At 37.4% G+C, this 14,993-nt stretch overlaps 1 protein-coding gene across 1 annotated transcript in view; it reads left to right on the forward strand.

Annotated features, from left to right (window-relative positions):
• Nucleotides 1-14,993, forward strand: part of LOC147854736 (uncharacterized) — a 53,893-nt gene that overhangs the window by 7,243 nt on the left and 31,657 nt on the right. The gene's annotated exons all lie outside the window — the stretch shown is intronic.

The raw sequence follows: 14,993 nt of genomic DNA on the forward strand, positions 1-14,993 counted from the left end.
TTTATGGGGTTTCAGGTTCAGGTTCGAGTTCGGGCTCGGGTTCGGGGTTTATGAGGGTTCAGGTTTAGGTTCGAGGTTTATGGGGTTTATGGGGTTGCATGTTTAGTTCGGGGTTTTATGGGGGTTCAGGTTCGGGTTTGGTTCCTGCCCGATTCAAGTTCAGTTCCAGCTCGGGTTCAAGGTTTATGGGGGTTCGAGTTTTGTTCAGGTTTAGGTTTGGGTTCGGGTTCGAGAAAATGAATGCATCACGAACAAATCACTCCATTTCGAGAATGATCGGTCAGCCAAATCCTTAACTAAGCTCTGTGTGTGTGTGTGTGCGCGCGCTTGTCTTCCTATTGGACTTCGACTAGCTCGATCGTGTCCCATTCACTCCTTCCCTCCCTCCCTCCCTCCCTTGCTTTCAAAGTGCATTGGCGATGCAGACTTCTCTCCTCGCAACCCGATGACATTGCGTAGGTATGTATGCATCATCACACTCCATCTCTTCGAAATATACTATGCGCCAGACACTTCGTCACAATCGTGCTATGTCGCGCTGGTTGGTTGAAAACGTTATAATTTAAGAGTTGTCTTCACGTTATATTGTTGCACATATATAAATAGATAACTTTGCCACCGTTGTGGGGAGATTAAGGTCGACATTTGCAAGCATCAGGTAAAGCTTCTCATAAACTCCAAGATCATGAGGCACCTTGAACTAAACCGGGTCCTAAACCAGTTTAGCCAAGATGATTGAGCTTTGAACGACTTGGTAACCGGTTTGAGCAAATCCCAAACCGAGCTCAAACTGATTAAGGAAGCTCAATAAAAATAAAATAAACATAGATAAAAGAGTTTTAGTATGGTACAAAAGATGTTATGGTGTGGCATATTCTATAAAGGAAATGACTATATGCTAGCACTAGTTTCATTTTCATCAAGCCTCTCAAAAAGGAGCGTGAGGTCAAAGGGTTTCGATGTAAGTGTGGCTCGTGGTCTCGAGGTAAAAGGTATCCCAACCATAGCTTCTAGGCGGCGTAACTCAAGCTCCCTTATATACTTAATTGCTTTTGCGTAACAGTGACTTTGAGGCCCGATATTCGAGGGCATTTGGTTGTTCTTTGGTCTTTTGCTTCATCAAGGGAGAGGTCGAGTGGTGCAGGTGTGTCCACATTCATTGTCCCCCCTGGTCCTTGAAAATTTTCCGTGGTTACATGTTGGTGATATATTAGAAAGGTTATGGTTAACATTTTGTAGCTTATTCTCTTTCTATGTTGTTTTAGCTCTAAGATATACCTACCTAGTGTCTTTATATCCGAGATATCTAATAGTTGGGAGGGAGTTGGGAGAGGGTGGTAGGGGGTCGTAGTATGTCTTGGTATTTTCCCTTATCTCAACGTAAGCCGGATACTTGCATGTAAAGTGGGATTCATCCTCTATTTCTATGTGACATAATCTACATATTCGTTGTTAATGATGAAAATCCATTGGACGAAATAAATAAGGAAGATATATTTGCTTAACTCAATTGGTGAAAGCATGTGTTATCCATGAGAGGGCAAAGGTTTGAATCTTACTTGGACAATAGAATATTAAGTGGATAAATGAATGTGATTGTAGACATTATGATTACCTTTTTGCTAGCATTAGGCGTTAAGAGGAAAAAGTAGTGCATGCAAGTGAAAAATAAAAAAGCACGGCGAGTGCTAAAATAAAATAAATACCAAGAGGGAAAAGAATGGTGGGTGCTAAAATAAATAAATAAACACCCACTAATTTTGTTCATGAGAGAACCTCTTGAACACTATAAAAAGGGGATGAGAGCTCATTGGTGGGAGACGTGGAAGCACTAATGAGTTCTGAATAGAGAGCTAGGGTTGCGAATCAAGAAGGTGTACAAGACCAACTTCAACCAGAGGTGACGTGACCGTCGTTTGTTGGGATGTTGCACCAAGGATCTCCCCTTTAAAGCTCTACTCGTGAACTTATCTTCTCCGATTTTCTTTTTCTTTTCTTTTTCTTCTTCTTCTCCTCAACATACTTGAGATCTTAGGATTTTATCTTCTTCTTCATAAATTTTAGGGTTTTTTGTTTTTCTTTTATTTTTGAAAATTTACCACAGTTGTAATGATTTACCCCAAAATCTTGTAAACCTTATTTTATAAAGGGAATTTCTTTCTTTATCCAACGTTTTCAGCCTAAAAAGTGGCCAAGCTAGACTTAATATTATGTCCATTCGTAATATTATGTTCTTTGGGTTAATCACATGTTTTGTTCTTAACCTCGCGCTTTAATCATTATTGTTTCCTTATCTTCGTACCTTTGACTCTGCGTTACTATTGACTTCGTCTTACCTTCGACTTTGTCTTTGATGAAGTACCAGGAGCCTCCTAGAGATTTTCCGGGCATCGGCCCGCAAATGTCAGTGTGCACGAGCTCTAGGGATTGTCGTATTGTCTCATAGTGGAGAGAGTGTCAACTTCGGGTCCGTTTCCAGTAGCAACAATGCTAGCAAAAGTCCATCTTTGTCTGGAGTTTGGGGATGTAGCTGATCGCCATTAGCCTATCTAGTTCGACTTGGGACATGTAGCCGAGTTAGCCATGCCATAAGTTCAAATTTGACGATTCGGCTACGTTCAGGGCCCCTTCTGGACTGATCGCCATCAATGGGTACAAGTTATTGTGTGTGTATCCACATCCGATTTTCTTGTTCCCCCGGCTGATCGTCCATGTCGACTCATTGAGAGTCGTTCGATACCCGTCTTCGGCTAACATGCCGATGGAGACCAAACTCGTAACCTAGGTACATGTCGGACATAGCGTAGGATGATCGTATTGCTGTTTGGAAATTGAATTGGTACTTCGCTGATTCCGGCGATTTTGCATTCCTGCCCACTGCCAAGTCAGACAGTGTCGTCGGCTCCGGTCTAATAGTCTAAAAACCATTAGATATCTGGGGTCACGTGAAATGTGGCATCGGAATCTAGCAGCCACGTTCGTGTGTCCTACACATTTGTAAAGGACTTCTCCGATAATTGAGTCCTCTAGATAGAGGATTTCTCTTGATCGGGAGTTGACAACATTGATTTGGTTGCTGACTGGAGAATGATTCGAGTAAGATTGTCCTTGTGTTCGATCGAATAGTCAACTATTCTCCTTTCTCTTTATTGACCAGTCTTTCTGTTGACTAGATTGACTGTTCCTTGACTTTGATGGCTGTCGATCTTCCCTCCTTCTCGGTCGATTGGTGTTTCGACCTGTTCTTTCGGCTTGTTCTCTCAATTAGTTGGTTCGTCCGATTGACTCAGTTGAGTAGTGGGCTTCTGTCGATTCATCGATGGTGAGTCCCATCGATTTTCGCCGAATGTCCTTAGTGAGGACTTGTCTGATTGTCTCATCCACATTGAGATTTGGACAACTATTGGCGAATGTCATGCAGAATACCTCCCAACTCGCTGACAAACTCAAAAGGAGGGCAAGGGCTTTAACTTTTTCTTCGAAGTTAATCCCTTGAGAGGAGAGTTCGGAAAACACCCGACTGAAGGTATTGATGTGGGAGGTCACTAGATCCTTCTCTCTCATCTTCATGTTAAATAAATGTCGAATCAATATTAGCTTTGATGAGGACTTTTTCTCATACACAGCCTGGAGTTTCTCCCACAAAGATAATGTTGTCTCCTTTGCCATGCTGAAATAGTCATTCTCGGCTAGATGCATATGAGTGGTTGATCTGGCTATCTTGTCCATAGATTGTCATTCTTCAACAAACATTGAAGCCGGCTTGGTATTGTGCCAAATGGCTTCAACTTGTTGTCGGATGATAAGAAAATTCTACATCATCTCTTTCTAGAGGGCGAAGTTCTTCCTGTCAAACTTCTGGATTTCCACATTCGTGTCAGAAAATGTCGCCATTTTTTGAAACTAGATGTTGTTGATCTAATCTTTTCTCTTAGTCGGATAACTACTTTTTCAGCTTTCTGTTGTTCTTTGCCGCCGGACAACAAGGTCGCTTTGATACCACTTGTTGTATATAATATGTAGAAGAAGATGTGAGGACCTGCAAGTTAATGTGTTAAGTGAACAACATGTACACAATAGAAAGATAGAGTATGCACAATACACAAGAAGTAAGAAGTAAGATAGACAATGTAAGCTATGTTATTCTCTTCTATAAAACTCTCTCTCTGCTATTTACAATGTTACAATTGGGCTTATATACTCAAGCCCTAACTTGAACGTGTTCACTCTTAAGGATACAAATTGGAAGGAGTTGGTCTTTTATGCCAACAACCTTATCTTTGACTCTGTCCTACGGTCTTCAACTCTGCCTTACCTTTGACTTTGCCTACTCTTCGACTCTACCTAACCTTCAACTTGACTCTTCCTAACCTTTGACTTTGCCTTCCCTTTGACTCTATCTTCCCTTGGACTCCATCTTCCTTTCGACTCAAGAGAGGTTTCAACTCCGACTCTGCCTTACAATCCACTTTGTCAAGCCTTCAACTCTATCTTCCTTTTGACTCTAGAGAGGTTTTGACTCTATCTTCCCTTCGACTCTATTGTGCTTTTAACTCAAGAGAAGTTCCGACTTTGACGAGCCTTTGAGTCTGAAGAGCCCTGGGCTTTCAATAGCTTTTGAGTCACCTAATGTCCCATCCTCTTTGATTCAAGTCCATGGTGGTCCCTCTCAAATTTTACACGCACGCGCATAACTTTGTGACATAAATGTGGTGAACCCGCCGTGAAAGGAGCGTCAAGAGAGGATGGTTACCCAAAATGAAGACTTTGCTTTGGTGATGGCGAGAATGATGATGTAGATGAAAAGGGAAAGGGAAGTCGTGCAATGTGGGGTTGAAAGACTTGTATACACATTTGTGTGGACAATTTCAGGGTGCCAATGTTAACGATTATTTGGATAAATACAACAATGTGATGCTTCAAGAGAATGTAGGCAAGTTAACGAAATGGAAGTACTTCAATGGAGTGGTATCCTCTGCTCTACATACACAAATTATAGAACTTCATGAGGCCCATACATCATGGGATATTTTCCAAATGACATTACTAAAAGACTTCGAGGACGAGGATGTGACCGCCATAAGTTGCTACAAGTAGGTCGTGCAAGAGTGCTTTTGTTAAGAGTCTAATACTAATCAATGGAAGAATATATCAAGGTGTATGAGAGCTTCAAAGAAAAGATCATTGCTAAAGACAAGTTGGGGAGGGTGCCAATGTTGAAGAGTAAAGATGACAATACAACAAGCACTCAAGTAGAATGTGATTAACTTAGAAGTACTGTATGCAAAAGGTGTACAATATAAGGAGATGAAGTATGATGAAGAACTCAAATATGATGTCAGGTTAGTTTGAGAATGTAGGAGTGTATGAGGTGGTATAAGGGTAAAACACGTCAAAGGGGTTGTCGTATTTGTGAGTGAGGATAAATATATGTGTGAACACATATGCACAATTATGTGCATGTGACAAGACAGTAACGGTCATATTATTAACCGTTACATTATGTACTATATAAACCCCTTATGGGCCATGTAATGCAATATAGTTTTTCCCCTCTCATTTTGTGTCTCATTGTTTTTTCTTTCCTTTTCTCTCTCCATCACACATAACCCCCTTGGGAGGGGGGTGGACTCGTTCGAGGCTTCATCCCCCACCCATAACAGAGAACGAGCATGTCATATTGTGGCAATTTCCAAAATTTTATTCTAAATAACTTGTTAGACTGAAATTTTGGCAACATCCTTGTTTGCAACTCCAACGAATATGCCCTAAACCACAACCATATAAAAATTGTTAGTGGTGAGTTTTAAAAGAAAACAAATAATTGGTTATATATATATATATATATATATATATATATGGTAAAAAATCTAGTGCTAATATGTTGAATCTAAAAAGCATAAAAACTAAAAATTATTCTAAGAATTGGGACCAAAAAAGTCAATCATCACTTCTCCTAAAAAATGAAATTTACATTTCATGGGAATTTATTTGAATAAAAAAAACATAGACACACATAGCCTCTCACTAGTATTTCTCCCTCCTCTTATCAAGTGCATCTGAGGTTGTCAATGCATATGTCGAGGTAGAGGTGTACGGAAATAGCTTCACTAAAAAGATCTCTCTCTCTCTCTCTCTATGCCGATGACATAGTTTTGCCCTCGACGTCTGAACACGACCTACAAAAGCACCTTAATGCCCTAGATGACTTTTGCACACAAGGAGGTTTGCTAGTGAATCTAACAAAAACTAAAGTCCTTATCTTTCACACATCGTCTTGAGTTAGGAGTAAGTGTCACCTACTCCTATCTCATAAACCAGTCGAGGTAGTTGGATCATATGTATATTTGGGAGTCACTTTTAGTGCTGGTTTAGGTAAATTCTCGATGACCCAAGCAACCAAAGATAGGCTAACGAGAGGGTATGCATCCCTCTCACTCTTAGAGAGACAATGCCACTAGGCATACTTTCAAGAGCCACGGACTAAGGGATGGCTCTTTGACTCATTAGTGAACCCTTCACTCATGTATGCATCAGTAGTATGGGCTCCAGGTCTACTGTGCTTCATGTGGACACAATTAGAGAGACCTTTGGTGATAATGTTATCGACAATACCACATGACATTATTAGAGTAGAGTTCAGTCTGCCCCCAATGGGCCCCCAATGTTAGTAGAAGCACTCTTACAATTGGTAGTTTTTATTCATAGGATACACAACCAACCACAAGATAGGATATCCCGTCAAGCTTTTGAGGCATCCCGATCCCTATATGAGTCTGGAGATAGTAGCTCTTAGTATAGCATTGTAGTGCATTGGTTACTTGCAAATTGCATAGACATTGATAACCTACCTCCCCTTAAGTACAACCATGGGACTGATCAAACTTTAATATCTCATGAGGACCATAATAAAGTAATACGCCAAGAAATATGGCAAATTTTTACATGATATAAATGGATCACCCCATGAGAGTCACTCCCATCTAAAATGTTGTACTATAAGGAACACTTCATGCACTTCTCTAAGCTAGGTTTTATCACACAACCAAAATATCTAGATACATTCTTGACGAATGCACTAAGGGTGACCATTGGACAACTTAGGATATCATCTCACCAACTTGAGATTGAGAATGGTCGTACTAATGGAGTCCCTAGAAAGGAAAGGCTATGTAGGTTAGTTATGTCACATAGAGATAGAGGATGGGTATCACTTTACATGCAAGTGTCCAACTTATGCCGAGATAAGGGCGAAATACCAAAACATACTAGGACCCTCTCCCACCCTCTCCAAACTATTAGATACCCTGGATATAAAGAGACTAGTAGGTATATCTTAGAGCTAAAACAACATAGGGAGGAAAAACTACAAAATGTTAACCATAATAATTTTAATATTCACCAACATGTAACTAATACAAATTTTCAAGAACAAGAGGAGATGATGAATGTGGACACACCTACACCACTTAGCCTCTCTCTTGAGGAAGTAGAAATGCAAAGAACAACCAAATGCCCTCGGATGTCGGGCTTCAAAGCAACTCGACGTGGAGTAGAAACAATTAAGAAGATAAGGGAACATGAGCTACGCCGCCTAACAACTATGGTTATGGTATCTTTTACATTGGGACCACGGGCCACCTCCACATCGAAACCCTTTGACCTCCCGCTTCTTTTCGAGAGACTTGGATGGAAATGAAACTAGGCCTAGTATAAAGTCATTTCCTTATAGAACATGTTCTTTTTGCTAGAGCTCTTTAACTTACGTTCTATTTTATTTTATTTTATTTTTATTTTTACTTTTGATGAATGGGTAAATACTCCATTTTTGTTGTAAACCAATTGTCTCATGGGCCAATTTTGGTATTAGAAGACATTAATATATCTTTCTTCTCTCTCTCTCTCATGTTTTCTCATTTCTTCTCTCGCATCATGTAAGTAAGTCTTTTCTCTTTGCTTCTCTTTCCCTTCTAACGACACTTCAAACCCTTCTTCTCCTCTACAATGTCATGGTTTGCAACAGTTTACGTGCTTTTCTTCAAACCCTTCTCCTCTTTTATCCATAGTCTATGTACCCTGCTTTTGGTGTCCTACCACAACCTCTACAATGATGTGCACTGTTGCAACGACCTCTACTTGCGGTGTCTTGTCATAACCTCGAAGCGTTGTCGTGAAGATTTTCGGCAATAGTGTGAAAATTGCGAGGAACATACAAAATCGAGTGTGGTTCTTCAGACACGATATGAAATAATAATAATAAAGATACTATTTTAGATTAGTTTAAAATCTTGGTACGAAAAGATGGATGTCTTCAAGAGCTTTCGAATGCATTTTACTACACGTGAAACAGACAACTAAGTGTCAAGTTATGTGAGTGTGAAGTTTGAGAAGAAGAAAAGGAAAACAAAACTGTGAGATATCCCACATAGATAGGACAACATCAAGATTCCAGATTATATAAGTAGAGCCATATCTCTTTAAATTATATCTATGTGTTTAGAGCACATAAAGGTTGTGGGTTGTATAACTTATATAGACGAATGAATGTGGCCATAGGTTGACCCATGCGTGAAGTTCTTAATATTCGACATCCGTAATATTCGAGAATACAAAATGACCCCAAGAATATTACAGAACCATTCGTTTATTTATTTATTATTTAAAAAAATAATTTTATATATTATATATAAAAATATTATTAGTCTAAGGTCCCATTTTTAATGTCAAGAGAGTAAAAAACGGGGAATTAATGAACCTTTTATTTTTTATTTTTTATTTTATTAAAAATAAAACAAATACTTTAAAGTTTTTCTATCTATTATAATTTATAAGAATATTATTAGTGTGAGGTCCCCTTTTTAATGTGAGATAAAAATATAAAATTTTGTGAGAACCTTTTATTTATTCTATTTATTTTTTGTTTTATTGAAAATTAAAACATATACATCTAAGTTTGATAAATATTATAAAAATATTATTAGTGTGAGTTCCCCTTTTTAATGTGAAATAAAAATATGAAATTTATGGGAACCTTTTATTTAGTTTATTTATTTAATTTTCTTTTTATTACAAAATAAAACAAATACATTTAAGTTTTATATATATTATAAAAATATTATTAGTACAAGGTTCCCTTTTAATAACGGATAAAAATATCAATTTTTGTGGGACAGTAAAGTGGGAAATTAATGAACCTTTTATTTATTATTTATTATTATTTTATATTTATTAAAAATAAAACAAATACATTTAAGTTTTAAGTTTTCCATTTCTTATATAAAAATATTATTTAGTGTAAGCCTCCTTTTTAATGTCAAGTTAAATATCCCATATTTAATGTGAAAGTCTCTTTGTTATATGATATATATATTAGAAACTAAAAAGTAGGAACTCCTTTTTTTTTTTTTTTTTTTAACGAATATTTTTTCATGTATTCTTATGCGTATTCGTATGCATTCGTATGGTAACCCCCACAAATGAGAATATGTCAATCTATGTATGATATATATATTAGAAACTAAAAAGTAGGAACTCCTTTTTAAAAAAAAAAATTTAATGAATATTTTTTCATGTATTCTTATGCATATTCGTATGCATTTGTATGGTAACCCCCACGAATGAGAATATGTCAATCTATGAATGCAGCCACGTTATTCAAATAGGGTTTTGGATGGATCTAGACGCCACCGAACCGGACAGACAAAATCGGGCAGACGGACGAGACGGGACTGGATGCGGATCGAACAAGACTAGATGCGAACTTGATCGGATAAGACGAGTCGGACGGACATGGACCGGTCGGGTTGGTCGGATAGGTTGATTGTGACACATGTGTCGTGAAGATTTTCGGTGTGAAACGAACAAAATCGTCTATAGGTTCCATCAGCTCATTGGAGGTCGACTGAAGATGTAATATACAGTTAAACATTTGTAAATACAAGACTAAAGCCTTGTAAAATTTTGTGTGCACCTCCTACATAAGAGCCACATGACTTACCACTAAGCTAAGTCATGACTTTAGAGTTATACTTTTATAATTGTACTTTTCATATTTAAAATCTCATACATGAGAGCTTGGATGAGTGACATGGCAAACATGCATCGCATGCATTTCATGCATTACGTGCATGTCTTGCACCCTCCCATGCATCATATGCATGGGGGGATCTATAAAAGAATGGAGGTCAATCAAGATGGGACTAATGAAGAAATTGGGAAGAAATTAATAATAATAATAATAATAATAATAATAATAATAATAATAATAATAATAATAATAATAATAATAAATCAAGTTATCCTAATGGTGATGTATCTTGTCTCTCAAATCTAAAGTCAAGCATTCAATCTTTATCTCAATCTCACTCTCTCTCCATATCAATCTCTCTCAATCTATCTTAAATACTTTCTCGCTAAAGCTAGTACAAACTTCGAATCCTTCTGGCCAGGACCCCGACGGTTCCGCCTCACGATCCGCACATAGTGACGGATTTTCATGACAACGTGCTCTATCGCAACAACCTTTGAAATGATGTGTGTTGCTGCAATAACCTCTACAATGACTTGTACTAGTGGTATCTTGCCACAATGTCTAGGCATGTTCCGTTGCAACAATCTCCACTATAGGCTCCATTGCATGATCTATGACAAAATTCTCTCCAATAATCTGCACCTTTACAATGTGTTCTTTGCCAAGGTTCTCCTTTGGGAGAATAAGTATATCCTCTGGTGGTCTTGTACATATGGAATAATGTTCTGTTGATGTACATGTCTACTATGTTTTCTTCATATGCAAGCTATGATATTGCTTCTTGTGTGGCTGGTTTTGCAGTGTTCCGAAGTGTCATACACTCATGCCCTATGTATTCTGTATCAAGAACTTGTACAATGTTTACCCTATGTTAGAATTTGTATATCTATGTGAAGCAAAATGTATATGTATTTGTGTTTAATATGTATGTCTGTGTATTTGTGTCTATGGACTAGTTCAGTATTCTTTAGCCTACAATGATCCTCAATATGATATATGTATGCCCTACATATTGTGTAAGTTAAGTCTTTTATTTGTTCACCATGCGACAAGTATAGGTATTTGTGTAGTAAAATGTATAAGTATTTGTGTCTAATATATGTATGTCTATGGCATGGTTCAACATTCTTTAGCCCACAATGATCCTCAATATGATGTATGTATGCCTTACCTATTGTGTAAGTTAAGTTGTTTATTTGTTCACCATGCACAAGAATGTGTATGTGTATGTATTGGAACTTGTGTCATGTGTATGATTGTATATTTGTGTCTATGGCTTGGTTCGACCTATTCTTTGGAAGTCACATTCCTCATTTCTTCACCATGCATAAGAATGTGTGCCTACGAGTATTTGTATTACCAAAGGGATGTGCTCTATATTGATCTTGTACTAAAGGAATTATTTTCTAGTCATGTACATGTCTGTTATGTTTTATGCATGTAGATGCTATGATGTTGATTTTGATTTGGCTTGGTTTGGCTTGAGCAGATACATTATTTGTATTAGGATTTTGCATTATTAGGAATGCTTGTTGTGTATTTGTGTCTATACGTATCTTTGTTTTGTTCTTGAACTTGGTCTATTATGTTAGGTTCTTGAACATGTTTGTATTGTAGTGATCTTGTGCATGCTATGATGTTTTTTTCTAAAACAAAATATCCTCCCATTAGTTATATAGAAAGGTCATAACGGTTCAACATACAAAATAATTTTTCCCCAACCCGTCCTATGTAAGATAATAGCTGAGGAAACAAATCTATGTACTCTAACATAGAAAAAACAATCCAGTAATTACAATCTATTCCCTAGACACATTGCAAGGTATCCATATCCATAGACAACAACAAAAGTAACTCTCTTAAGAATGAAGCCCTCTCAGGTCATAGTTATGAGCCATTCAATACTTCTTCAACCTGTACAACTCGGATCTGAAGAAGCTCAAGTACTTTGTTTGGTTTTTCAAGAGAACCACTATTCACATTCGTGACTGTAAAGTCAACAACTATGCTTACTCTTTCCACATCAACCATCTTGCCGGATTACACCAAATTCCTGTACATACAACAACAAATTAAGTCAAGTTCCCTCCTCTCCTCATGAGCTTATTCTTCTGTCCCCACACCATCGTCACTCATCCTTATCAAAAACATAGTTCAACTGCTTCGTTAAGTCCTCATCAACCATCTCGTCGAATACCACCAAATTCCTACACATAAACAATAAAATGCATGTAAATTCTTCATCTCCTCATGACAATATGCTTCAACCTCCACAACATCATTGCTCATCCTTATCCAAAACATAAATTCTACTTCCTTAAGTCTACATCATCCATCTTGTCGAATACCACCAAAATCCTGCACATACAACAATACAACAAGTCTTGTTTCCTCATCCCCTCATGAGAGTATGCTTCGCCCCCCACACCCTCATCACTCATCCTTATCCAAAAACATGCATTTTGCTTCATCAAGTCCACATCAAACTTCTTGCCGATTACTGCCAAAACTTGTACATACAAACAACTAAATTAGTCTAGTCTTCTAAATAGACTATGATGTGCATGCTATGATGTTGTTTATGGTTTAGCCTAATTTAATATTGGTATGATTTGTAACATGATGTATTCATACCCAAGCAAATTTACATGCTTAAGTATTTCCTTAGTTTCCTATATTTATATTAAGTTCTATGTATATGATATAAGATGTTATGTATATTTGGTATTTGTTATAGCATAGACTATTAAGCAAGATCAATGAGTGATTAGATATTAATCAAGATCACTAATCACATATCAATATAATCTCTAGATAAAGCTCATAGGCTATGCTCTTCTCTATATCATCCAAAATGAGTTGAGATACATGAGTTTATGACTCACAAGATGATGGGATGCATGCATACTATTTACATCATGAAGTCTTGTTAACTGAAGCTTAAGACTAAAATAGATGATGCATTTCATGCATGAGTTCATAACACTCCTCCTCATCTCATCATCATTGTTTTAGCTCATCAACTTTGATAATCTTCTGAGTCCAAGAGAAGGAATGTTCAACCAATGTTTTGATGCAGGTAAGCTTTTGGTAAAAATATCTCAACATGAAAATTTGAAGATATTGGGGGTTAGGGGTTATAAAAACTCTCATGAATGCCTTTACTTCGATGTTTTGCCTTCTGGATGACTTCATTCTCTCTTTGTGGAAGATGAAATTGTAACTTGAGGGAATAGGTTGCCTATTCGTATATTATGGAAGAAAGATAAAAAATGGATATTGAACCCACATCCAAATGATGTTAACAATCTCTCTGATTTATGGGTCTATGAGACTAAGCCCATTGATGGCCTTTTGTGGGATCCTGGTGAGTGGAAATGGCAAATCAGATCAGCGCAAGGAATGTTAGGTAAGCAAATCCCATTTTTTCAGTATTCAGTAAAAATGGGTAGAGAAATGCTAAGGAGAGGTGTGATTGTTACACCAGCAACTTGTAATTTTTGGAGATTTGGTAATGTAACAGATTCTTGGTTGAATGCTTATTGGAAATGGTTATGGGCCATGCAAATTCCTAAAAAGGTTGTGTTATTTAGATGGTTGTTGACACATTATGGCATTCTTGTGAAGTCATGGATGCGAGGACATTGTCAGGATTTAAAATGTGACAGTTGTGGTTCACCCATTGAATCGGTTTACCATGTTTTATGGATATGTCCTATTGCTAGAGTAGTTTGGAAAAGAATGTTGAGAATGTTATATCCTATTTATGGTAGGCAGGTGTACACATGGGGTTTTGTGAGATGGGGAAGATTGGCTAAAGAAATGCAAAACTATGAAAAGGAGTATGGCGATTTCCTTCTCCTCTCCGATCGAAGATATGTATTGGAGGTCTCTGATATTACATCAGTCCGTTGTTTGGAAGAGGATATGGTCTGGTCTACGATATCTTCTCTAGTCATTTGGGTATTGTGGAAAGCTAGATGTAAATGTGTATTTCAGAAAGTTAAACAGAATGTAGTTGAGTTAATCGAAGAGGTATGGTTAATGCTCGTACACACTTTAAGAGGTCAATATGATGCAATACAGTAACCATTCGGTTAAGTGCGTGCCCACTTAAGTGCACCATTCTATTAAGTGCGCTTTTTTATAGAGGTCAAAATCATGATCAAAAAAATTACATTGTTCATGATGAAACTACATAAGAAAGGAGTTTCTAACAAAAGAAAAATTTAAAAGAATTTGTTACGTGATGGTGGGTGGGGTCTCCTGGAAATGCAAGGAAAAAAGAACCAAATCTCAGAATTGGTCTCTCCCGTCGTAGCGTTTGTGTGTGTGTTATGTGTTGTATGTGTGCATGTAGAATTGTGAGTAGGTAATTTTGATTCTCGTTAAAGAAAATAAACTTTCCTACTTAACCCAATTATCCATTTCCTTTTCCGTATTCATTCAATCTTAATTATGTTTCTTTCTTTCTCTCCCTCCCTCACTTTCTTAATTTTGTTTCTTTATCTCCATCTCTCCTCCTCCCACCACCATCGTCGCCACCTCCTCCTGTCACCGCCTTCGTTCATTCTTAATTTTCTCCTTCTTTCTTTCACTCCCTCACTCCTTCCTCCCTCTCTTTCTCTTTCTGTACATCTCGTTTATTTTCTTTCTGTTCCAGCCTATGCTTTCTCCGTTGCTCCTCCTCTCTCTTTTCCAGTTTCCTCCATCTCCATCTCTACTACGATTCCTCAAACCTCCCACCACTAGGAAGAGAATGCAAAGAAAAATCTAATCATATCCAAGGAAGTTCATTAGGTAGGCCTAGCAAAAAGGCAAAAACTCAAGGTAATATGGAATCGGGAAAAAGTGATATCCAACAAGAGTATGCTGAAACCATAAACATTTCAGGTCAATTATATCACGTTAATCAATCACTTTTCTAATGAAGAAACATATGATATGAACAAAGAAGGGGGAA

This window comes from Azolla caroliniana, unplaced genomic scaffold (assembly GCF_043228905.1).
Source record: "Azolla caroliniana isolate FFs.n. ecotype wild unplaced genomic scaffold, voAzoCaro1.0.p SCAF_15, whole genome shotgun sequence".
Classification (NCBI taxonomy): domain Eukaryota; kingdom Viridiplantae; phylum Streptophyta; class Polypodiopsida; order Salviniales; family Salviniaceae; genus Azolla; species Azolla caroliniana.